This window comes from Sylvia atricapilla, chromosome 7 (genome assembly GCF_009819655.1).
Source record: "Sylvia atricapilla isolate bSylAtr1 chromosome 7, bSylAtr1.pri, whole genome shotgun sequence".
Lineage (NCBI taxonomy): Eukaryota > Metazoa > Chordata > Aves > Passeriformes > Sylviidae > Sylvia > Sylvia atricapilla.
The window spans coordinates 35,230,394-35,255,325 of record NC_089146.1 but is presented as its reverse complement, the minus strand read 5'-3'; positions in this window follow the sequence as shown (position 1 = coordinate 35,255,325).

Sequence of the window (24,932 nt, the reverse complement as noted above, 5' to 3'; positions counted from 1 at the left end):
CATCTTCTCTCCCCTGTGGACATCCTGCAAGTCACGTGTGCTGACCCTCTGCAAAAACAAGGTCATTACAAAGCAGCCACACCAAAATACAAGAACATGAGGTCTGCTTCAAGGGAAGTTGGATGGCAGCAGCCAGGACATCTAGAAAGAAGGAACAGAAACTTTTTTCTCTGAACTTTTCCTTTGGAGCCCCATGACTTCAGATTTTGCAAGTGCGTAAGGAAAGATACACGCACATGGAGAACCTGTGATTCACTGGGCTTCAGTCTGTAGATTTAATTATAGATCCTGAATCACAGGATCTATAATTCCAGAGGGATTCTCTACCAACTCACAATCAAATAGCCAAAGCAAAAAAAAAATTATATGTATATGTATAAAACAACCAACAAGGTGTGTCAGCCTCATCTTTCCTACGAAGAAGGCCATGAGATTCCTGATTTATCATATAAATTCTGAAATTCAACACTGGCCAATGCAACTTTCTACTTAACAGCAGAGGCAAAAAAACAAACAAACAAACAAAAAAAAAACTCCTTGATAAAAAAGATGCCCCAAGCATTGTTCATTTATGGAGAACACTGCAGCTGGACACCAAACCCACATTTAACACCTTTCATGCACTGATCTGATTCTTTACAGATATTTTAGTAGATGGCAGTCTGTGTCCTTGCATAGAAAATAAAAAAATTATCATCATCTTTACTTCAGAAGTTATTAAAAGCTCCCTTAGATGCATATTGCATTCATGGAATATTTACAGACAGGATCACAGAATGGTTTGGGTGGAAGGGACCTTAAAATTCATTCAATTCCATCCTTTACCATGGGCAGGGACATATTTCACTAGAACAGATTACTCCAAGCCCCATCCAACCTGGCCTAGGACATTTCCAGGGATGAAGAACCAACAGCTTCTTCTCATCACCCTTCCAGGGAAGAATTTCTTCCTGGCATCACATACTGAGTTTGTATGGCCTGTTTTTAGCAGCAGCTGCAGCTTTACCAGCACAATTTATTACAAGAGACCTTAAGACCAGCCAGCACCTGCAGTGCTTCTCATGTCACCCACCATCCCTTTCCCCTTATACAACAATTGTACATCCTAAAAAAGTGTAATCAGACAAAACATAACTCACAGCTCTTTACTGAGGCAGGAACATGAGCTTTCCTAGGCAGTGAAACACACAGTGGAGAAAGATGACATGCATGATGTAGACAGATTATCTTAAATATCAGGTGTAAAATTACTTCCCCAGCAGCCATAGAATGACTCAAAATCTGGTCTCCTCATTTAAGTACCCTAAATCCCACTCTACAGTTACCAGAGCAGCTGGCATGATCCACCCTTTTCTCGGGAATTTAAAAAAAATTAACAATAATAAATTGCCTAGAGTAACATTAATAACAACTGCTTTCTCACTCACATCTACATCCCGCAAAAAGACAGAGAGAAGAAAAAAAAAAAACAAACCTCCTCCTTCTTAGGATCAGAAGGCAAGGGCTTCAATTCATTAGAAAAGACAGCTCCCTTTGCTTTGCATCACCTTAAGGCTAAAATTCAGGATATACCTTTTCACATTCCCGCTAGGGCAAGCTTTAGTGCTGCTTCTCCTCAGAAGGATACAAACATTATTGATTTTTAGTCCTCTTTCTTACTCTGTGTCAGTACCATCACATGCATGGCTATATAATATCATAATTGCCCCGATGCATTGAGATTTTGAACTGCTGTGGAAAACACAAGGAGGCAACAAGGAAATTTCACAGTCAAATAAATCAGGATTGTTTGGGGAGCTGGGCTGCCAAGCCAAGAGTGGGGTTTTTTTTGTTTTGTTTTTGTTTTGTTTCTTTTTTTTTTAAGGGAGACAGGAGAAAGGGACCACAACCAATTTATGGGTATCCAGATCATAGCAGAGGTACCAGGTTAGCAACTGCCCACATCACATCCAGGCAGATTAGGTAATTTCTTATTGCATTTTATTTTTTACATAGCACAGGATAGAACAGTGAAAAACAGATTTCCAGAAGGGAAGGGAGAAAAAAATTATTAGGATTCTTTTTTGAGAATTAAAGCAGAACAGTTTTTTTTGCTTCCTCTTTAGTGATTCTGCTGGAAGAGCCTGTGTCAGTAAGGTATATTTGCACACAATTTTTTCATAGAGAAAAAGACTACTTTGAGTCAATTTGGCTACATCTGTAGTGATGTGTAAGTGTTTGTACTGCTGGTTAAATTCTTTGATTACTTCTCATTAGGGATCAGGGAGTAGTGATTTGGTATTTCAAATACTTCAAGTTCAGCCTAAAATCAGATTTATGTCAGTCCAGTGTAGGGTTTGTAATTTAATTTAAGTCCATGGCTACAACTCACAAAAGTGGAGGTGTGATCAGATTGCATATTGGACACTGAATTGTGGAAATGAAGCTCACAGTTTAAATTCAGCTCAGCTCGAGGAGAGAAAGGATGTTACTGTATTTACCAGCTTCATCTTTTGGTGGAGAAATAGAGGCTATATGCATTTAGGACTTCAGATTCTGGTAGCTACATATGTTTCTGAAATATTTTTAAATACGTTTTACTACATTTCATCTGGTTCTAAAGTGGATGTGTCATAATAGAGGTCGTCAGCTTCTGTCTGAAGCCTGCTGTATCGTGCAACTTTAGTTACAACACTATTAGCTCAGTAATAAACCCTTCCATCTGAGATAGGGATTCAGATAAGACCCTCATTTGACTTCATGTTTTCACCCCGTCTTTAAACTCCATCCTGTCAGAGGAATATCTGGATTTTTTGCTAATGAAACATTCAGAAAATAGCACATTTCAAGTCAAACAGAAAAAAAAAAATTGGTAGCAAGTAGTATAGTTTTATTTTTTCATCTCATGCACTATAGGAGAAATGAGACAGTACAAGTTTCTAGTCCTAAAAATGCTCTTTTCTACCTGCTAATTAGTAAACAGCAGTAATTACACAGCTGAAACTATCCTGAAGTGCAGCTCCTCCTCCCATGGAAAAAGTGATTCTTCTCTAAATGACACAGAAAAAATCCTATTTTATGGCACACAGACACATATATATATGTATGTATATGCATGCATATATATATCTATGTGTGTATTTAAAATCATCAATTTTCATTTAGTAATGTGTCAGAAGTGTTAAAAAATTCTGCTAAAGATTTAAGCGTTAAGAAAAAAAAATTACCCGAAATACCACTAAGTATATAAAATAAAATCTAAAAAGTGAAAATTTATTTCAACATTTCCATAAAATCTGAAGCATGCCCTTAAAAAGATGATCATGCATTCACTAAATGCCAGGTGAGCAGAGCATTTACAAGCCAGAGTTGAATGTAGGAGAGCAAACAGCTCCTGAAAAGTCCCCATGGGGTACAAGGTAACAGCACTTTTTCCCCCCAAGTAGTTCTGGATTCGGCTGTTAAATCCTGCAATGAGGTTTTGTTTCAATGCTCATCTTAATAAATGGCAGACCCCATCTCTGGCAAGAACACAAGCATTGTTAAAACCTCAGTGTCACCCAGAATCAAGGAGGCAAACCCCAAAATCTTAATTTCGTGGAGTTATCCTCAATGGTGTGTCCCATACAGCCTCCTCAGAGAATCAATAAGGTTGGGGAAGACCTCTAAAAAAGAGTCCAACCAACACCCCAGTGCTCAGTAGCTGGGAAATCTTTTTCCTCTTTTTTAATGGCAGCTCACCTGCTACAAAATTCACTGTCCCACTGCTTGTGGCAATGTAAAGTAAATCCATCAGCATTATAAAGCTCACGGGCTGCTACTTCAAGTTAGCAAGTTATATTTAGCTCGGGCTCAACACTCCTGGTTTTGATATAGTCTCTACTCCAGATTCAAAGGTAATGGGTTCTTCTATTAAAATTTTATCAGACATCTATAAATGCAGCAGTTCCTTCAGACTGCATCACACAAAGAGAAGAAAGAGGGGGAGACTGATAAATCTTAAAGATTTTATTATTAATACAGGGAGAATTTCCTTTGTTTGCCGTGACGTGTTTTATCGGCGTGCTCACCACAGTTCAATTTAGATTAAAAAGCAGGAAGATTATTGTTTCCCAAATGACAAGTACCATAAATAAGCACAAGCAGGGAAATTCCTGTATTCATATCCCAGAGAGATATACCAAACCACCTACACAGAGCCAGGGTAGACCTGCAGGTTCAGGGGGGAGCCAGCCAGCATTGACAAAACTCAACCGCGCAGTTCCACCAAGTTTTGATCCGCTGCAGTGCCAGCTCTGTGCTGTGTCAGGTTACACTGGGTCACATCTCGTCTGTGATGTGACACAAGGTGACACGACTCAACGTGATGCTCTGCACAGAGCGGGCAGGTGCCCACAGGAAGCATACACTCCATGACTGCCAGCGAGTTGTTCGGCACAGCAGGTACAGCGCTCCGAGCCGCCCCGCACGGCCATTGATGTGGATAATTAGTATACAAAACAACACTCTGCAATATGCTCGCTCCAACTCGGTTGTTCCCTATAAAACACACCCCTAAAAATATTTTATGGGGGCTGTTGGTTGAGATGATTACGTATTTGGGTGTTAGGGTGTTGTAAATAGTGAAATCACCTGCCTCAATGAGCCACGTTGCATCTTAATTTGTGAGGCAGCGTTCAAATGTTGGTATATGAAGGGACATCAGCTGGGTAGATTTTGCATTTTATTTTGGTGAATAAACCTTTAAAAAAATGTCTTTATGGGCTGAGCACAACATTTATAGCCAAAACAGCACTCTTTTCACCCCTGAGAAGGCCCTCAGCCCACCAAGTGCTGATGGTTACCTCTTCACAGTAAATGGGAAGCAGCTACATTACAATTCCTTACCAAGCAACAAAAGAAAAGCTTGCCATGAAACTGCAAACTTACTTTGTCTGCTTTTGCAAACTGACATATTATGACTTATCATAGGAACATCAACATTACTGTTTCTGATTGTTAATTGGCAAAAAAATTCTGCAGCACATTTCAACAGTTGTGTCGTTTGATTTAGTTTGCAATTACCATAAAGAGACTCATGGATTAACATAACTCATGGTTCTTCGATGAAGGTCTGCTAATCTCCTTTTTCATAATCTATGCATTGAAAAGCATCCTGTCTTCCCAACCCAGGCAGTTTCAAGTAAAAAAAAATACTAGAAAAACCTACCCATCTCTCCGTTTGGAGGCAGCTACTAATAAGTTCCTTTTCAATTGATTAATTTTACTTTTTTCAAAGTGCCAACAAAAAGAACAGTTCAGAAAGCCAGTCGGCGATAGATATTTTTAGGTATCACATGAACAGCAATTCTAAAAACACACCAAAAAAAACCCTCTCTCTCCTGGTTGCACTACCACAGTTACCCCAAGGCGATTCGCTTATGCAGCTCTGCAAGGAAAACACACGGAAGAAATTGAGAGGGCTCACTGACCCCCAAATCTTTTGTCCCCCCTGAAAACAAAGGACCAAGGGTAGCGCCCTGGCCTGTGAAGGCAGCAGAAGGACCCTCTTCTCCTCCTCTCAGGCACCAGATTCCTGCTGCCTCTGCGGATGGGTGCTTTGCTTTGGTATTTAATTGGAGGAACTCCCGAGTGTGGAGTGAGCGAGGTGTGACAGTGGTGTGAACCTGAGCAGCTCACACACACCATGGAGCACATTGTCCCTGTGCCTGCCCAGGGCCAGGGACTACAGTCTGAGGATTTTTAATGTCTCCTCCAAGTCAAACCATCCTGTGATTGTCAGCAAGCTCCAGGTGTGTGTAAGAAAAGGCAGGAGAAGCAGATGTGTGACTGCAAGGGGAAAGGGTGATAACAGCCCCAGTCAGAAAGCATTCGCTCCAAGGTGCCCTTGTTTTATATTTAGGTATTCCTTGCCTATAGTTTTAAAAGCATGTGTGCAAAATGAGCAGCTTTATTTTGCCCTTACAGGAGAGATGTTCCCAGCCAACCGAAGGGGGATGATGTACTGTAGACTGACAAGGGCTGCTAGGCTCGATCACCGCAAGTGTTTCAAACTGTGGGAGAGCTAAACACAGAGTGAGAACGTTTTATTTTTAAAAAGCCTGGCAAGCCATGCTCCCCATATAGCTCACTTCCTCCCAGAAACTTTCCCTAAAATATTTTTGTTTGATATTTTGATCCAAGTCCTTATCGGATCCAAATCCGAGGCTCCTGACATCTGCTCCCATCTTTTCTGGAGAAGCTGGAGCCTTCAAAAGCAGGTAACTGCTGCCTCTGCACCCTGACTGCAAACACGCTCCGAGTAGTGACAATGGTCTGTTCTCAACTGTCAGCTTTTACCAGCTACTACCCACTTCTCCAAGCTCCAGCCCTGCCATATGCTCAGTGCAGAGTAGCCCCTGATGATGTGTTGTAACGAGGATGATCCTGTTTAAAGGTTTGTGCACGATACAAAAATAAATATCGGCGTTATTGGCAGCAGCAGCAACACATAAAATCGTTTGCCTGAAAACTCCTCTTCCTAATAGACACGGATTTCAGTCACTTTTTGTCTAGCCAATTTTAACTGTTTGAGCTGGCAGTGCTATGCCAGGTATCTGTTTGAGAGACAGATGCTTTGGAGACACTTCAGCTCTAAAAAGTTGAGGCATTTCTTTGATGAGGGCTGGGGAGAGGAAATGCATTGCCTTGCCCAGAATAACAGCAAGGCTTATTCTTGCCAAAGATCCTATCACTATTCCAAGTAGGAACTTAGGATTCAGCAGAAATGGGGGTAGCTCTTGTCCAGGATCACCCATTTCCCTTTGGCCAGGTTGTTCTTATTTATATCTCAGGTTGTTCTTTTTTACATCTCAGGTTTGTGACAGGTTTTTAACTTTAAAAAAAAAAAACTTCTAAAAGTTGAGATGTGTTTTCTCACAAGCCAAACCTGTCCTATTCTTTCTCAGGATTTTCTAAATACATTTACAGAGCATGGGAGAGTTTTGTGCTGAGCTTAGGGCTACAGGAGTAAAAGAATTTATCACCTGCAAATGCTGCTCCTGGATTTAGGGCTGGGTACCCAGAATAAACAGAAATCAATGGTTTTCAGACAGAAGTTAAGTAAAAGTGGGGTTAAGGGGAAATCTGGATAAAAGGAAACTGTGAAAGGGGATAAAGGTAGAAGAAAATCTGATAAAGATGAGGTGAAATTCTGAAAACCAGAGAGGATGGAAAAGGATCTGGTAGAGTATAAATAGTAGTATTCCCAACATAAATGCAACAGCAACCAGTCTACAGGTAAAAAAAAAAAAAAAAAAAAACAAAACACCCTGCAAGTGAAGAGCAATAATACTTTAGTTTTAAACTGAGCTCGTCCACAGAAGAGCCCACATGAAAAAGCTCAGAGTGTCAATGTTTGGCTTCTCAAACCACAGGCTTTTTGTTTCTGTGTCCTCACAGGAACATCTGTCTGGCTGTAACCCCTGCCTCGCTCACATCACACTCCCAGACACCCAGCGGGCGCGGCGGAGGACGTGATCAAACCCCACCGTAATGTACACACAAAGTCCACTACATGTGTGCACAATTAGGGTCACACAGACATTTCTCTGAATTTGGAGCTTCAGACACTGCAGACACACATTTTGTGCTGTGGTGCACACACCCAGGAGCCTCAGCCCCCCCCCGGGATGGGGTGCATTTGGGAGCAGCATCCTACAGCAAGGCAAAGCCTCAATGGAGCCTGCGGGAGCTGCAGGGTGCTCAGCACTTTTGAAAAGCAGAACGTTTATATTTAGACTCTTAAATGAACTTCGCAGCCTAAATTTAGGCTCCTATTTCTGACACCAAATAAAAAAAGAAAGGAAAAAAAAAAAAGAAAAAAAAAAAAAAAAAAAAAAAAAAAAATCCATATGAGCCTCCAAATTTAGAGCTGGGTACCTCGACATAGTCATGTCATAGTGAAATGTAAACCTTGCACTTCGGCCCACATTCCTATCAAGTTGACTTCCAAAAGGGGAAGCAATCAAGCACACAATATTTTAAAAGGAAAATAATAATCCAGACTTGCTTGTGTGAGTTCCTTACATCCTGCTTTATTGCTAGCTGCGAGTCAATTGATTTGGATCTCACTTGCAGTCTCTTACACAACTGCAACTCCATCAGCTCTAACAAAAGCAAGACTTTGCAGAATTTCCATCTCAACTTCAGCTGTTAAATCATATTTCCAAAGGGAACAGTGGCATATAAAAAAGTTTTAGTCCCAGCAAAGTCAGCAGGGCTAAGGCTCCTAAATCCATGCTGAAGTATTACACACCTTTCAATTTTGACCGGTATAAAATATCACTGTGCAAATATTTTCCATTTGCAGGAATCACCTGCTCCTGACAGCTTCTCAGGGAATTTTTCTTCACATGTAATACAATCTAAACATATGTGTTGCATTAAGTTGGGTTATATCAGGTCATGCCACCTGACACAGTATATCCCAACATAATCTAATGCCATGTAAATCATTCATTACAACAAACCTAAGGAAAAAAAGAAAAGGCAGGAAAAAAAGCCAACTTTTCTTCCACTTCACAGGCAGCTGCAGCAGATAAAGTGTCTATGTTTTCATAAAGGGCCAGGTGAGCATCTGTGTTTTGGTGTTATTTCAAGTCATTTCACTACATCTCCATTTCCATGGTGGCCACAGCTACAGTCCCAACTTGCTGATAACTAGTGGTGAAAGGAAGGGCAATTTCAAGACTTAGTTTTTGAGAATATTTTATATTGCCATAGCCAATATACACGATAACAAAAGTACAAATGTCAGAAATATTATAGCAGAGCCATAAAATTCAATGCAGGTCCAAAGCTCAGTGGAAACCCTCAGAGGAACAGGTGGGAGGGCAGGAGAAGGGGATCAGCTGTCCCAGGAGGTGAACACAAGCTACGGTGCAAATCCATTCCCATAGAGGCCAGATTTCAGGTTCTCTCACCTCAGCTTAAGCAACAGAAATTAATAATTCTGTATCACTTCATCAACTTTGCCTAACAGAGTGATCAACCTCTTTTCCCACTGCTGCTCCCCATGTAAAAATGGGGGAGAGGGAGGAGAGAGGACCACAGTGGAGATTATTCCCTGCAGGACACCCATCTCTTGGAAGTGGCATAGAGAGGTTTCTATATCCCATTCACTCTGCATCACATTTCATCTCCATGCAGCCTTTGGAGCTGGAAAAAAAAATATTCTTGGGGTTTTAAAGCAGGCATTGAAAATCAGCAGTTCTTCCATAAATATTAAACTATCACACTCATTATGACAAAGGCATCTGCTGAAGGCGATTATTTGTCTGAACAGCCCACACAGCGTAGGTAGAACATGGGTTATGTTAAGAGCCTGTTGTAGGATGCAGTCTTGTATCATTTTATAAAGTAGGAATTTTGCATCCAAAGGGTAAAGCTTAATATCATGAATTATAACCGTAGTAAGTTATTGCTGGGTGGTTTTTATTTTAGTTTTATTTTGCAATTTTGTATCTTTAAAGTTGTCTACTTATCTGCCAGAACTGCACTGAATTGGATTTAATTGCCAACAGATTTTTACTTATAGCAATAGGAGGGTCTTGTGAGTAGCTACAAAAGGATTCTTACAGGAACAGGAAAACAGCGTCCCTTTACACTGAAACAAATAATTACTGCTGATGTTAAAGTACACTGAGTGTCACAGGCAAGCATGGACCCTGCTTACAATTTAGATAATTTCGGCTGAACTGGCTTTAAACTCAAATTCATGCTAATGAAGAGACTGCAAACACACCTTGAGCCCTAATTCAATAATGAGATCAACAATTAGACTTAAAGGTTACTTAGCACTGCAGCAGTGTGAGCAAAATCCTTTTGATCACCTATATTGTGCTGTTCATTAATTTCTTTGATGATTAGTAACACTGAAAAGCACTTGGTAAAAGAATAAAATGAAGTACAATATTTATACCTTATTACAAAGTGCATGAGCAAATCAGAGCCCTCAGAGCACCTACATTAAAAAGAAAACATCATCAATATTTGATGTTTGTCTTCTTTAACATCTAGCTGTGGTTTTAACAACAGCAAAACTTTCAACCTTGGATCCACTGCAGTTCCCAAAAATGCCATCTTTTACCCAGCAGGCCCATGTGCTGGCCATTTTCTTACACTTATTTGTTTCCATCTTTGTGTGATCCTTAGAAAACAGAAATTGGTGGATGTGCAATTTCAAGAGGTGAGTGGTAAGAGACATTTTTAGTGAGCAAGAGGAAAGTAGTTATTTGACTTGGTGATTTCAACACTGTTCTGCATCGGGAGGGAAAATGGCACGAAGACATCGTGCTAGGCAACAGATCATGTAAACATTTCCTATGACAGTCTTTCATCATCTATAGGAACGTTTACACTGCCAGATCTTGTCTTCTTTAAAAATGTCAGCTCAGTAAGTTTGATGCACATGTGCTCCTTCTGTAAGTGTCTGCTCAGGCAGACAGTTTACTAATTTGTGGCTCAGTAAGCCTTCCACTGCACCGAGCACCTTGAGGTTAGCACATCTCTAATCATTATTTGATAACAGAAATCTGTAAGCATCACATCCCTGGTAACAAGAACATTGTATCTTAGCAACCAGCCTTGATATTCAAACAATTTCATTAAAGCGTAGCACCTCTTAGCAGGTGGGTGAGTGCGGGTGTTGATAAACATTTATAACATGATCAACCATTGTGTTTGCCAACACTACAATCATCATGACAAATTTATGAATTTGTTTACAAGCTCCTAGGTACCAACCTAAGTAGGTAAACTACCTCATAGCACGCTTCTGTGTCCATAGACAGGGGCGCATTCTGAGATTTGATGCTCCTTTAAATTGAGCGTATTGGGGAAAGGGTTAGCAGATGAGCATCACATGTCACGGTAAAAATCACCATTTAAATTAAACCACAAAGGATGTGTTAGAGCAAGGGCAAGGATTATATTTCACCCCCAAGAGAGCAAGGAAATTTAAAGTTGGAACTGTCTGTAATCTATTCCCAGGTCCCCAACAGGGCACGAATGTGGACATGGTGCCCCAGCCCCACTGGAGAACCCTGGGGGTCACCCCCACCACATGCAGTGGCTTCCTAACCTCAGCCAGAGCCTAACAAAGGGAGATATATCAGAATAACCCATCTGCCTCTCAAGCGAAAGGGGCAAAGCTCAGATTAGTTCAGTTCATCGAATACAGCAACACCTACACCCAAGAAGGATGACAGGCTTTGAAGAAAGAAAATCCACCACTTTATTTGGGATGTGCAGCTTGGGCATCCTGAGTCATGCTCAGCAAAAGGGGCTCACATAAACACATCCAAAGTGAAAGTACTGCAGGCAACATTGGCTAAATTTTCCTTATAGAAACACAGGAAATCTTGCTCAGTTCTGGGTTGGAGCCTTGTCTCCTGCTATCCCAGGAAAGCTCATCATATAATGCTGAATGAATATAGTTCATAAACTACTTATCTTCATCTTAAAACCCGTTAATTTTGTTAACCCCATAACTTCTATGGGAAGTTTTTTTCCAGAACTGAGATGATTTGAAGACTTAATCTGGGGCGGATTTTATTTATGTCTCTTGAATACTCGTTTGTTCTCATGCCAATATTGTCATTTAACTGAGACCACTCAACCCTTCTTGGTGTTTACATCCCCCCTTTTTTAAGCACAGAGCAATCATGACCCCTCTTAGTCTTCACTGTTGCTAGGCTAAACAAATTGTGCTCTTTTATGGCTGTATTACATCAACACAACCCCGTGGAGGGCAATAGGTTTGCTCTTTTGTAATCAAAACCAGCATTTGATCTCATGAACTTAAATGGAAATATCCTTCTAAGAGTGTTACTTTCTGAAGTGATTTCCAGTGTTGAGTTGATGCCCAGAGGGGCAAGGGGGAGAAGGAGGGGACAACCAGAGAAAGTGAACTGGCCAGGCCAGCCCAGGGTCAGACAAACTGACCGCCCTCTTTGTAAGTCCATGTGCCAGCTGAAGTCACTCAGGTCCTTGGTGAGATTTTATGCAAGGGTTTTGCTTGCCAATCTAAATTATTAAACTACTCATCTACCCAAATCCACCTGAAAATGTAAGTCCCTCCACCCCTTACTTTCCCTATGAGGTGAAGCCACCTTTGCCATCCCATAGCGTTCTCTGAGAGCAACATCCTCAGGCCCTGACATCCCCTGAGCAAGGATCAAACAGACTCAGGTGCAAATCCAAATTTCAAAGTCTGACATCTACATTGTGGACATCAAACCAGCCTGTGGTTGGAAAGCCATATCTAGAAACTTCCAGACACTGCTTTGCTATGAGGATGTTATGCTCACAGAATTATCCATCAGTCAGGTGACTTTCTTCATTGCCATCGATGGGGAGGGCATGCCAGGAAGCAAACAAAGGCAACAGGACAGGCAAAAATATTTAAGCTCAGTGCACAGATAAACAGAATGCACATCATACTCCGGCTTTGTGTCTGATTAATGGATATTTTACTAAAAGAAATCAGAAGAAAAGTTCTTGGAACAGTTAAGAACTCCTTGATGCTTCATTCTAGTTTTGAAAATAGTGACCTGTTCTCTTTGTCAGTTTGCACTAATTTTTGCAAGCAAACTCAATCATAACCTTGCTCGAGCTGCAACGTGTGTTTAAAATTTACCAAAAGGTGGAAGATGGAATGCAAACAAGAGAAAAACAGGAATATGAAGTTTGTACCTTGTGCCTGTGGCATCCAAGGTAACACCACCGCATCACTGATTTCACACTGGGCACGTTACATCAGGCTATTAATCTACCTGAAATACCTGGGGCCAAGTGAAGCATTCTGAAATAGGTAACTGAGACTCCCTTTTGGAAATTAAAGCCATCCACTGCAAAAAAGGAACAACACATTTTGTCACTGTAACTTGTTGTCTTTGTGGTTAACTTTCCTCCCAGTGCTAAGATCTGATGATAATCCTATAAACTACAGCTGGGAAAGGAAACCCACCTGACACAGATTAATAATGTTTTGGTGGGGTTTTCCCCCCCTTCTTTTCCTTTAAACCAACTGTCCAGCTTTGTAAAGATATGTAAGTTTTAATTAGGTATCTGAAGACATTGTAAAAAAAAATTAAAAATTAAAAACAAGAACTAAGGACCACAGTAAACTGGAAAAAATACTACAGACAAACTTTACCAAATAAGTGCCAAGTACACATACACATCAATCATATATTTAAAAAAAAAAATCACAAATTCGAAGTAGTTCAAGAAAAAGGGAGGGGGGGGACCTATCTTAAGCCGGAGACCAAATAAATTCATATTTTCTCCTATACAAACAGCATGCAAATTGAATTTCCAAAGGGACACCCTTTCCTGTTATCAGACAATATCAAAAAAAAAGAAAAATTGGCCAGCTGTGGCTCTTCTTGCCTCGATTTCACCTTCCATAAAATGGGAGAACTCGAATCTCATCTCCTTTCCTGAAAGCTATCATTTTCAAAGCACTCTAAACCTGAAGTTATTTTTGGAATAGTATCTTCAGAACAGGCTGAAGAAACACCATAAAGAACAACATCACTTGCACGCAGAAGTCAAATCCATATTCGTTAGCAGAAATCTTTATACTCTGTTTTCATAGCACGGCAGAGCCTGAGCTACGGAGTGATGACAGCATTAAACTGGAAAGAAATTTTTCTCCTTCCCCTTCAGCACATTTCTTTTGCAGGACACATGTTTAGCAGTCAAAGAGGAGAAATGAATGAGTATTTGTAATGCTGTGAAAAATTTCAAAGCTGGGTTAAAATTTCTAAATGCAGTTTGAAACAGGACAGGTTTAGAAGAGAGAAGGCTTTGAGGTGGCTTTCAGGCAATGTTACCCTGCTCACATCTCCTCTCATATAATATTCATTTAAAAAATCTGGTATTTTGAGTTATTATTTCTCCAGCAGCCTCAGATTGCACCTATTCCCCATGAAAGATAAGTAAAGGTGCACATGAGGCCAGAACCTGGTGAAAAAACCTCCCTTAATGCAACATCCTGTTTGCTAATACTCTACTACCCCAACTTCCAAGTCTGTCCCACATCCCTACCACAGAGGAAGCCACCTGACAACCTTTTCTGGCCACACCACACAGAAGGCAAGGACACATTGCCATGGTCAGCCAGGAACAGACACGGGGGTGATGATAAAACACAGTTCTGCAGAGGCAATAATCATTTAAACATCCCCACGGGGTGGTTAAATATTATCCCTGGGGTGCAGTTTGGGAAAACCGGTGGAGACTGTGCTGAGGCTAACATGGATCCACTTCTCAGACCTGTTTGGAGTTTGATCTCCTGGGATTCAGGTCCCTGTTTTTATATCCATAATCAATGCCCCAAAAAAGGGGAAATGGCTGTTTTCAGATAGAGGGATTTCTGGGGGTGAGAGGGGCAGTTTCTAGTGCATTTATGGTCTTCCCCACACCAGCTACAGGACTGGTCAAGAGTTTTGGCTCACAAAAGGAGGAGGAGCACATGCTGAGGCGACCTGTGGCTCCACATTCCCCTCTTTCATTCCTCATCCCTCTCCTTTTCCTGGGGGGAACCACTTACAAAGAATGACACCATGGGTATCTGGGAGGTCCCATAAACTCGAAATTTCCCTGGTTCAAACTCCAGCAAGCTGTTTTTACACATACTGGGCCAGGAGCAGCAGAATGGGGAGAGTATGCTGAGAAACAGGGTCCTACTGCACCAGCTGGGGGTAACATTTTCTTACAACCAGCACAAGATGCCACAGCTGATGCCTGAAGATAAATATACACCCTTTCATATTTAACCAGCATATTTTGCCTTTTCAGCACAATACTGAAATCTGTTTAATTTTCAAACTGGCAGTTGAGATCTTCCTGACATTTTCAGCAGAGAAGGACAAGACGACCAAGGCTGAGGATGCCCACGCAGAGCATTGCAGGTGACATCACTCTGGGCCCAGGAAAAAATGTCACCACAAGGGATGGGAGAAAAGCCCACTCCAACACCACCACACAGCAGCTTCCAAGACTCCAACGTTTGTTTTGCAATCACTAAGCAGAGCCCTCTAAAATTTTTTTTTTTTTAGTAATTTCAGGCATTTGAAGTGGCCATTTCAGTTCCTACACAAAGTTTTAAAAGGTTTTGTGCTGATGCACGCTGGGCTGGTATGTCCTAAATACATCCTTTTCCTTGATTTCCAGCAGAACTTTCTGTCCTAAGCACCACACAAAACCAAAACCCACCACAAACCAGGTAAAGCTGAGTTTTATACTGGTCTGGGACAGCTTGTGGGCCACCTACTTAGTACTATCACACTAATTAAGGATGTTTTAACAGCAGGAAGAATGAAAAACTCTTTGGATGTTTTGCTGAATCTCCTGGAGTTGTATGAATTTCACAGCTTTAGTTCTTCAGGAACCCATCCTATAGGTTAAGATCTTGCAGTGGTCACTTAAATTATATATGTTTTTCATTAGAAGCCTAAAGATAAATATGAATTCATAAGTGTGTGTAGGTACAGACATATCTGCAGGATTTAATCATTCAGATCACAGTGGAAAGTAGTTTTAACACAGCAGTGAATTTTGCCTTTCCAGCGTGTTAGAGAAAAGGAACAAAGTAGAACTGTGTATGAACATAAATCAGGGTGACCTTTACCACTTCTTTAACTCCCAAGGAAAAGCTATTGCATTTTAGGGAAAGAATAGTCTCCATTAAAGAATGAGACAATCAGCCCATTAGGTCAAATTTCATTTTAAGACCAGAATATTAAATATTCCCTTTGATTATGAATTGTATTAAAGTGATTAAAATCATCTAATAATAAAAAAAAAATCCTAATCCCAGACCTGCTGTCATATAAATATATATGGTTCAAAATATTTCAGTGCAACTTAACATTCATAATAAAGTTTGTAATTTATTAAAATTATAATCTAACCACATTTAAATTAATTTAAAAACACAAAGATATACACTCTTACTATCTTACTCTCTCTCGCTTATATAAAAGAATGACAGTAAAATCACATTTTCTAGCCTTTCTCTTCTCTTCTGATTGTGTGACCATCTCTACAACATAAAAACATCTTGAAGGACTCAAACTCCATCAGATACTGGGAGAGATGAGTGACAAAAGCTACAGGCAGAAATCCTAACATTTTCCTGAAGAATCTTTGTTATTATTTATAAACACATTTTTTTTTCTGTTGCTGTAACACAACTAGGAGACATATGCAGATAGATAAAACACCAAATGTTTATTTTTTTTTAAATTTGATTTTTTTATGTTTTAAAGCGATCTCTGCATTATGCAGGCTTTTTCTTTCAGATCACTGTTATAGTCTTGAGAGGCAGGCTGCAATCCCCATTTGACTCATCACATTATGTGCTCGTATTAAGTTTTGCATTAAATCCCAGTGCCATCTATAACTTGCTACTAATATCTTTACACCACTGAGGCTCTGATATTTGATGGAAAGCCCCTGAAACCTCACCAAGGGTCTCATCAAATCAGGCAAGCCTCACTCTGCTGTGTATTTACCAAGTGAAGCATATATTCAAGTGAACCCAGTTCGAGGAGTCCATGGTTAGTTAATCAGCTATGAAGAGTTTTCTCAACCTATTGTTTTTAGCAATACAGCCAAAATTCTATGAAATGGCATCCCTTGCTGCTCTACTCAAATATCAGTGCTTTACCTGAAGAGAATCAAAATGGTATCTCTCCCTCTCACTAATTCCTGACTTCTTGCTTAGTGCAACGCATCTAAAGAAATGAAACTTATTGAATCAAGTTTAATGACATAATAAATTCTTCCCTTCAGACAATGTTGAGGCTTAATTCACTAGAGCACTTTAAGCCTTTGCCTTTAGCATCTGATGGGTCATTAGTCTGTAATCCTCAGCTAGCCTGTTTGGAATCTAAACTAAATCAGGAACCGTATCAGTAGTTTCTGAAATATGACTGGCAGGTCAAGTGGCCTCAAAAAGACTGCCTGGGGCAGTTAAGACTAGGATAGGGCATGACTAGAACAGAACCAGTGATGAATCTGGAAGCGTGCACTCAATAAAGACTTCATTCATTCTAACTCACTAAACAGCAGTTCCTCAAATGACTTGACTTATATTTTTGATGTTTTTAACCAGTAGGTCATGCAATAAAATTGTCCTGTATGTGCCAATAGGCTTAACACACAGATCATTGACTTGCATGCTTGGGCATATTTTATTTATATTTTTCCCTCAAGTTTTTCCATAGCAGCCTGAAAAAGGCAATAGAATCACTGCAGTGTGGGAAAACATGTAAATCTAAAGGACTTAGATCATAGAATTTTGAAGAGCAGAAAGTTTGATGAAACACCCTTTTGTCCAAAAGGAAAAAAGAAACCCTCTGAAATGCCCATTCCTACACCTGGAAAGTCACATTTTTGAGATGCTACAAAAAGAAAAATCTCCTCTCCCAGCTGAATATTTCTCACATTACATATTAAAAACACTCTGTATGCAATAATTTTAGGGCTTTTCAATACAAGCCAGAAAGCCAACTCTGCTTTAGAATTTCAGCTGGAGTATTTCAGGCTTATTGGAGAGGAAAGTGTGCTGTGCTCATCTCCAGCACTCTCCACCACAGCATTCACCGAATGCTCCTAAGACTTGACTCAAAGTCCACTTCAGTCAATTGACCCCAGTGGTCTTTGGATCAGGCCCTTAATCTGTACATTGCACTCAGATAATCAGTAACAGCTTAGTTAGAGGATACTAATTTTTTTTTTTTTTTTTTGCACCCATCATTTCCCAGATTCAAAAAAACATTTTCAAACCCCTCGAAATCAGACTGGCACTTCTGGTGGATACAGTGCAGCCCATGCTATAGTCAAGGTTTAAGTGGTATTTGCAGTTGAAACAAAACAACAAAACAACCAAAATAGGAAAAAAGAACAGAGGGGAGAAAAATGAATAAACAAACATATAATCTTGACACTTGGACTCCCAGGAAATACCCTGAGCTATGTTTCGGTTCTGATGCCACTGTGATTTCTCAGTGAAAACAAAGACACATTAGCACCAAGCAGGGAGTGAAAAGGAAGACCAATTCTGGTTTGGAAACAGAGCACAGGGCTGGGTTATAAACTACAGACCAAGTTCCCTCACTGTCCCTAGAATGCCAAAATACAAGGATTCCAAAGTCAGACCGGATTATCTCAAGATCTCTGCTCTGAGGAGTGACAGGAGCCCACAGTCATCCCATTTAAGAGTCACCTTCTGCAGAGTGGCTGTGTGAAATTCATCAGGGCAAATCCCAAAATATCCCCAATTAGAAAGATAACTCATTTCCAGATCCAGCCTGCTCAAAGTTGTCTACAGTTTAATTTAAATATGCATTAAACACACTGTGTAGCAGAGGCAAAATTACTTATTGCTTTAAGCATGCCCATGCTATTTTAAAATAGCCTGGCCGTCATGAGCATTTCTCCTATTATCTTTGGTGACATTTAATCAGTGCTTAAATGTTGGGAACACAGGGGAAAGAAATCAGGTTATATATTTGGGAAGGCGACTCTTAGAAATTAGGCTTCTTTCCAAAAGAAAACTTAACCAGTTGCTCACTGCCTAAGTAAACAGAGTTAACACTTACATTTTCTCCTCGTAGGAGAAAAGTCACACTCCAGTCAGGGTCAAATCCTTTTGGGGATGCACTACCAAAGCTGAATTCAAATCCCCAGAAGACTCAGACCAATAATTTCAGCCCCTGTACAGTAAGATTTCCTTTTTCCTTGTGCCTCACACGCTATGGAGGTAGAAGGTATTTACAGAAATGAGGAAACTTAATTTTTTTGCTCATATTATTGAACTATTAAAGGCACTCTGTCATTTGGGATCTCCCTCCATCTCCAGCCTTTGTATTCCAAGGTACTTCAGTAACGGCAGTAAGTGAAACTAAAATGCCAACTTGAGATTTGCATTATAAATGGCATATACAAAGAGAGATTTTTTAAACTTTGGTTGATCTAGCATATCAAAGATCTTTTTCTCTCTTTTTCTAAGCTACTTCAGTGACTGTATTGAAGTGAACTGAAAGGATTAGCTTGAAAGTGGCAAGAAATCTGGCATGCAAAGAAATAAATTTTTTTCCCCACACTTATTCAGTTGAACTCTTCATTATTGGAGGCCCCTTTCCTCTTCTGAAATGCATTTTGCTGAGTCTCTCTCAAGCCATCCCATGCTGTGCCAATCCCGACCAAGGTGAAAATACAAAGTGTGCAAGAGCAGCTCCTGACACTGGTTCCTTCAGCTCCTCTTCAACCTTCTGCACTGCCAAACTGAACACCGGAGTGAAGATTGCAACAGATTCACTCATAGTTTCCTCTTCAGCCAGAGCTGGAGGTAAATCCAGTGACACTGATGACATCTGCCTCTCCCACACTTGATCCTGGTGCACTTCCCCCCTGCACAGACCTCCATGTGATCTGGGACACGCATCCCAGAAACACACACGGAGCATGTTCTCTGCCTCCCGAGGAAATCACACGCTGTTTTCACTACTTGCAGTGTGGTTAGCAGAGCCTTACTCCAGTAACATCTATCTGGCAAAAATGAAACAGCATGGAAAAGTCACCAGGGGAAGAAGAGCAGAAGGAATGACTCAGCTGTGAACCTGGATTCAGACAAAAATGACTAAGAGCTCCCAAAATCAAAAGAAAAAAAAAATATTTCGCGACTGCTGATACCAATTCTCCACTCAGATTAGTTCCCATTTAGAAAACTTACAACAAGTCAGATTATTCTTTAGAAATGTTGGTCACTCTGTAGTTCCCTACCTAGCTCATCCTTTTCCTTTGAATAATTAAGCAAACCAGATGCATTAACTCTTTGAAACAAAAGCCCTTTGTGTTTGCTGGCAAGTTCAGTGGCAGTCCCAGATAAGTATCAGAGACCAGCTCCCAGCCAGTGTTTGGTGAAAGGCTGAAGGTCTGAGGGGAGAGAAGGGGCTGGCAGGCACAGGCAAGGGGAAAGGCTTGGGTTTTCCCAAGCTGGGGCTGAGTCAGAGCTCAGGGCTCCATCAGCGCTCCGTGTTTACGGAATAAATTGTTATTCCCATCGCGGATGCATCCACTGCCCACTCCAGCCCGAGCTCATTCCTCTTACATCAGTGACTCCACAGCAAGATTAGACAGACATGCAGCAGGGAAAAAAATCCAGCTCAGGACAGTGTAATCCCTGCTTTCCCAACAAACTTGTTTGTGCCAGGGCAGCCCAAAGGCCTGCGGGAGAAAGGATGTGTGTCCAGGCTGGCGGCCGAGGACAAACCGTGGGACACTCAGAGTGTCCAAAATATGGGGAATGTTACTCCAGACATAACAAAATACAGCTTATAACGACATGGCACGGGGGTAGCCTTTAATGCACGCCTTCTAGAAGTTGATTTATCGGCAACTAATTACGGAAAATACTGGGGGGTTCCTTCACATCATACAGGCAACAATAGATGCTCCATCCCTCAGTGCTGATGACACGGGCACCCTGTCAGAGCTGAATAGCTGCCTACCGACCCCTCCTCCTCACCAGGGGGGACTTGCTAATGTCCTGGGCTAAAACTGTGCCAGCACCAGCTGGCAGGCACGCTCGTGAACTGAGGAAACCCACCCCCAAGACAAGCCAGACCTCTGCAACCTGCAGTAGCAGGACCAGAATTTCTCCTTCCTCCCAAGATTAACTGCAGGAGAGTGCTCCAGCAGCTATTCATCACCAGCAGCACCTAAAGCCTTCCTTACTGCATATATCAACGTGTCCAGGGCTGTGACTAATGGAAAAGGCACCACCCTATAAAAAGGAATAAAAATGAAGGAACCATCGGTAACAAGCAGCAAGTCAGATGTACCAAGCTAATTTTTTTTCTTTTAATGTACAGATTTTAAGTCAATACACACTCCAAAAAAAAAAAAAAAAATCCTAAAAATCAGCCTTATTATTAATCTCCTGATAAAGAAATGCAAAATATTATATCAGTTCAGGTTTATTTCAAGCGGTTATAAAGAGATAAATAAAAATAAGCTTCCAAAAGACCCAGGGAAGAGACATGAGCCTGTGATCCCACAGAGACTCCAAGGATGCTGAGCCACACGTAAATTACTGTTTGCATATGTGGATTTCAGCACACAACAGACTTCTGAGAACAGAATAATGTCAAATAAAGGAGTAGCTGTATTAATAGCTACATTTACTTTTGTTGGTGCTTTGCTGTAAGGCTATGTATAGGTAGAGGAAATAATTGTCTGGAGAGGCCACCTCATGTAGTGACCCACCCAAGTGGGTCAGCCTGAGCCTGATGGCAGAAATGAGCAATAAAAAGTTTAACACTGTCTGAAATAATCCCGGATTTCATTTAATCTCCCTCCTAGTACTAAAAATAACAGAAAGCAATAAAATCTCAGATGGTGCATATTGCAAGAGCTGGCGTTTAATCCCACTGATGAGAAAAAGAAGAAGCAACAGACCCTTTCTCAGCTTCCCAACACTCCCAATTTTGATTCTTTTCCTGCAGTGCTGGAATATGCACCTACTTCCTTGAATTAACAGATCTTCAAATAACACTCATAGGGACTATTTTCCTACACATAAACTTGCTTTCTCTGTTCAGAGGAGTATAACTGGCTTTGGGAAGAAATATAAAAGAGTTGCTAAAGCCAGTAATTTCCTCAGCCACACATATGGCTTCTAAGTTTAATAGCAATTATGTCATTTTTATATATGATTCACTTGATGTTGTTTTCATGTGAATCATTTGACATATATAACTCCAGCAGATTTCTTAAATAAGCATATCACCAGAGACTAAATTACTAATCAATTAACCAATTTCTCTCCCCCCTCCCTTCCCCCATCCTGGCATGCAATTAGGAGAGAAAAACTAAACTTAGAAAGGCACTTGGAGAAAATGAGGTTTGATAAACCATGGGGTTTTTATTCTAGGGGGAGGAAGGGGATGGCAGGGCAATAAACTGGGGCCTGCAGCAAGCAAACACATGAAAAGGCTTTGCACTCCGGTGTCTCCCTGCTGGGACCTGAAGAACATCTCTGCAACACCCATGGCTTCTCCAGCACCCCAAATATTGTGCAGCCACCCTGGGCAAAGCTCATGCCCTTCAAACCTTCCTTGCAGGAGCACCAGTGTGGCCACAAACACCTGCTGCTCAGCACTTGAGCAGGTGCAGCAGAGACACCAACAGCCCCAAATGCAGGAGGTTTTAATTCTCACTTCTCTTCTTGCTGGGGATGGCAGGGGAGGCCAGGGCTGCTGGGGGGAACAGGGAAGGAAACTTGGAGAGGTGTTTACAGCTTTCTTGCCCGACCTCCCTGTGCTCTCACCACAACACACACCCTTCTTTCCAGAAGAAATTTCATGCCCTGCAACACCCCTTCCTCATTTTCAAACCGTTCACCACCCTGGTGCTCAGCAACCTGTCCCTGGGCCACAGGAACAGACCAGCCCTTCCTCCCCTTTCCTGGAGACACAGCTGGGCATCCCCTGCCAGCCCCACACCACCTCAGCCCCCCTCTGCCCACAGGAACAACAGGCAGAGAGGGTTTATTTTGCCAGCTTAACTCTTTTTAATATATTTCCTTTAGCTCCCAGCTCAGTGTAGAGGCGAAACACCTGACTCATGGCATTTATGGGTCTTGTGTGAGGCAGCCACAGGCATTTTCCACGCCCTTCTTGTTATACTGCATTGGGACCAGGCATCTTTCAGAAAGAAATGTACTTCTCTTGCTATAAAAATGCCTTGAAAACTGCTTGTAACATCTTCAGCCCTAACTGCGTGCAAAGGCAGTCTATACCTACAGCAATTTTCCACCAATATTTTGTTTCCCTCTTATAAATTCCACTGGTGCTCAGTCCCAAACATAAAGCAAAGATAGCTGCTCTGAGCAGTTTCTGAGAGCTGACATCTGTGTACTTTGGCTGGTTTCAAAAGAACAATTAAGCACACACCTAATATAATCACTCAAGTAAGTGCACTAACTCCCTTAAGACAACCTTATTTTCTTCTTTTATTTAAGAACATATTCAAGAGATTTGTTTGAAGAAACCAAAACAAACAGCAAAACCAGGGCTCAACCACCAAATAGCCACAAGACCAACCACTCCAAATCTTTTCCAACACAAAAAATGAAATTTAGGTTTCACTGTCCAGTTTTGAAACACAAAAAGTTCAGAAGACACAACAAGCTAGAACCCCATCTTTGTTTTATCATCTCTCATAGCTGATTTTACTTTAAAAATAAGCTTTTACCTTAAAAATGACTGTCTGCTTTCCTTCTCTCCTTCCTCCCTCCTTGATCCAAGAAAATGGGGAGCCCAGCTCCTCTGATATAGTCACCTCCCTGCACTCAGGCCCAAGTGAAGGCACCTGCAACTCCTGGAGAGCCAGAGCACTCGTGGGAGCAAGGAAAGAGGTGAATGAAAGCCTGTGAATGAAGCCAAGCCATCTAAACTGGCAAATGACAAGTGTGAGGTTTACACATGGACATCTGCTGAGACAGTAATAATCCTCCTGCTAGGGTCAGCAGGCACCCAAATCACCTCTCTCTGTTTTTCATGGCATTCACAGAAAGGAGAATTACTTACTCAGATGAGATTCATATTCTAGAGAATATATATATTCTAGCCCTTTACCTGATTCACAGACGAAACTGGTTACTTCACTATGGCCCCAAATCATGGTGATGAGAGAATGGACTCATGAAATCATTTAAATTGGAAAAACCCTCTGAGACTGAGTCCAACCATTAACCCAGCACTGACGAGTCATCACTAAACCTCATCTCCCTGTTCCACTCTGCACTGGGATGGCTTCACCTTGAATATTGGGTGCAGCTTTGGGAAAAAAGAGGAGAAGACACTGATCTCTTCTCTGTGGTAGTCAGTGACAGGGCCTAGTAGACAGTGAAGGGGTAGAGCTGGGAATTGGTGTCAGGGAAGGTTTAGGCTGGACATCAGGAAAAGGTCCTTCACCCAGAGGTTGGAGGTTGGGCACTGGAAGAGGCTCCCCAGAGCAGTGGTCACAGTACCAAGGCTGACAGAGCTCAGGAAGTGTTTGGACAACCCTCTTGGGCACTTGCTGTGACTCTTGGAGATGGTCCTGTGCAGGGCTAGGAGTTGGGCTTAATGATCCTGGTGGGTCCCTTTCAACTCAGCATGTTCTCTGACACCTATAATGTCCCTTAACTTTACAGCTGAAACACCTGAAAGATGAGATGAACTTCTCTGGTTCATCAACCCCAGAGACACCGGGATAAGTCAGATTGGAGGTGGGCTGTGTTCAAACTGATGTGAGCAAGCCCAGGAGGGCTTTTTTCTCACAGCAGTGGTCCAACTTCCTTCTGTTCATTCATTATTTCAGGCGCCTATCCCAGCTGCTCATGCTCAGATGCTGCAGGTCATCACTGATAAGAGCTCTTCACTCCTGGAAGTTTTGTTCTGTTTCATTCAAAACCTGCTTTTTCTCCCTTTTCCTTCTGCTGTACAGATCTGGCAATCTGGTTTTATGAAACAAACAATTCCCCAAAGACTTGTGTGCTGGCAGGAATCAGTACAGCTGGTTTGACTCTGCTGAGACACAGCTTGTTCAAGGTGAAAACCTGCTGGGTTTTCTTTATCTGGCTTACAACAAGGAAGTTCTGAGCAACAGAGTTCATAGAATCACAGAGTGACTCAAAGGGACCTTTGAGACCATGGGCAAGGACATTTTTCACTGGTCCAGGTTGTGTAAAGCCCCATCCAACCTGGTCCTGGACACTTCCAGGGGTGGGGCAGCCACAGCTTCTCTGGGTAACCTGGGCCAGGACCTCACTGTATCCTCCCTGTGCATGCCTGGTAGGATCATCTTCCCCATCTGGGAAACAGGAGCTTGATCTTCCAAGGTATGACTGT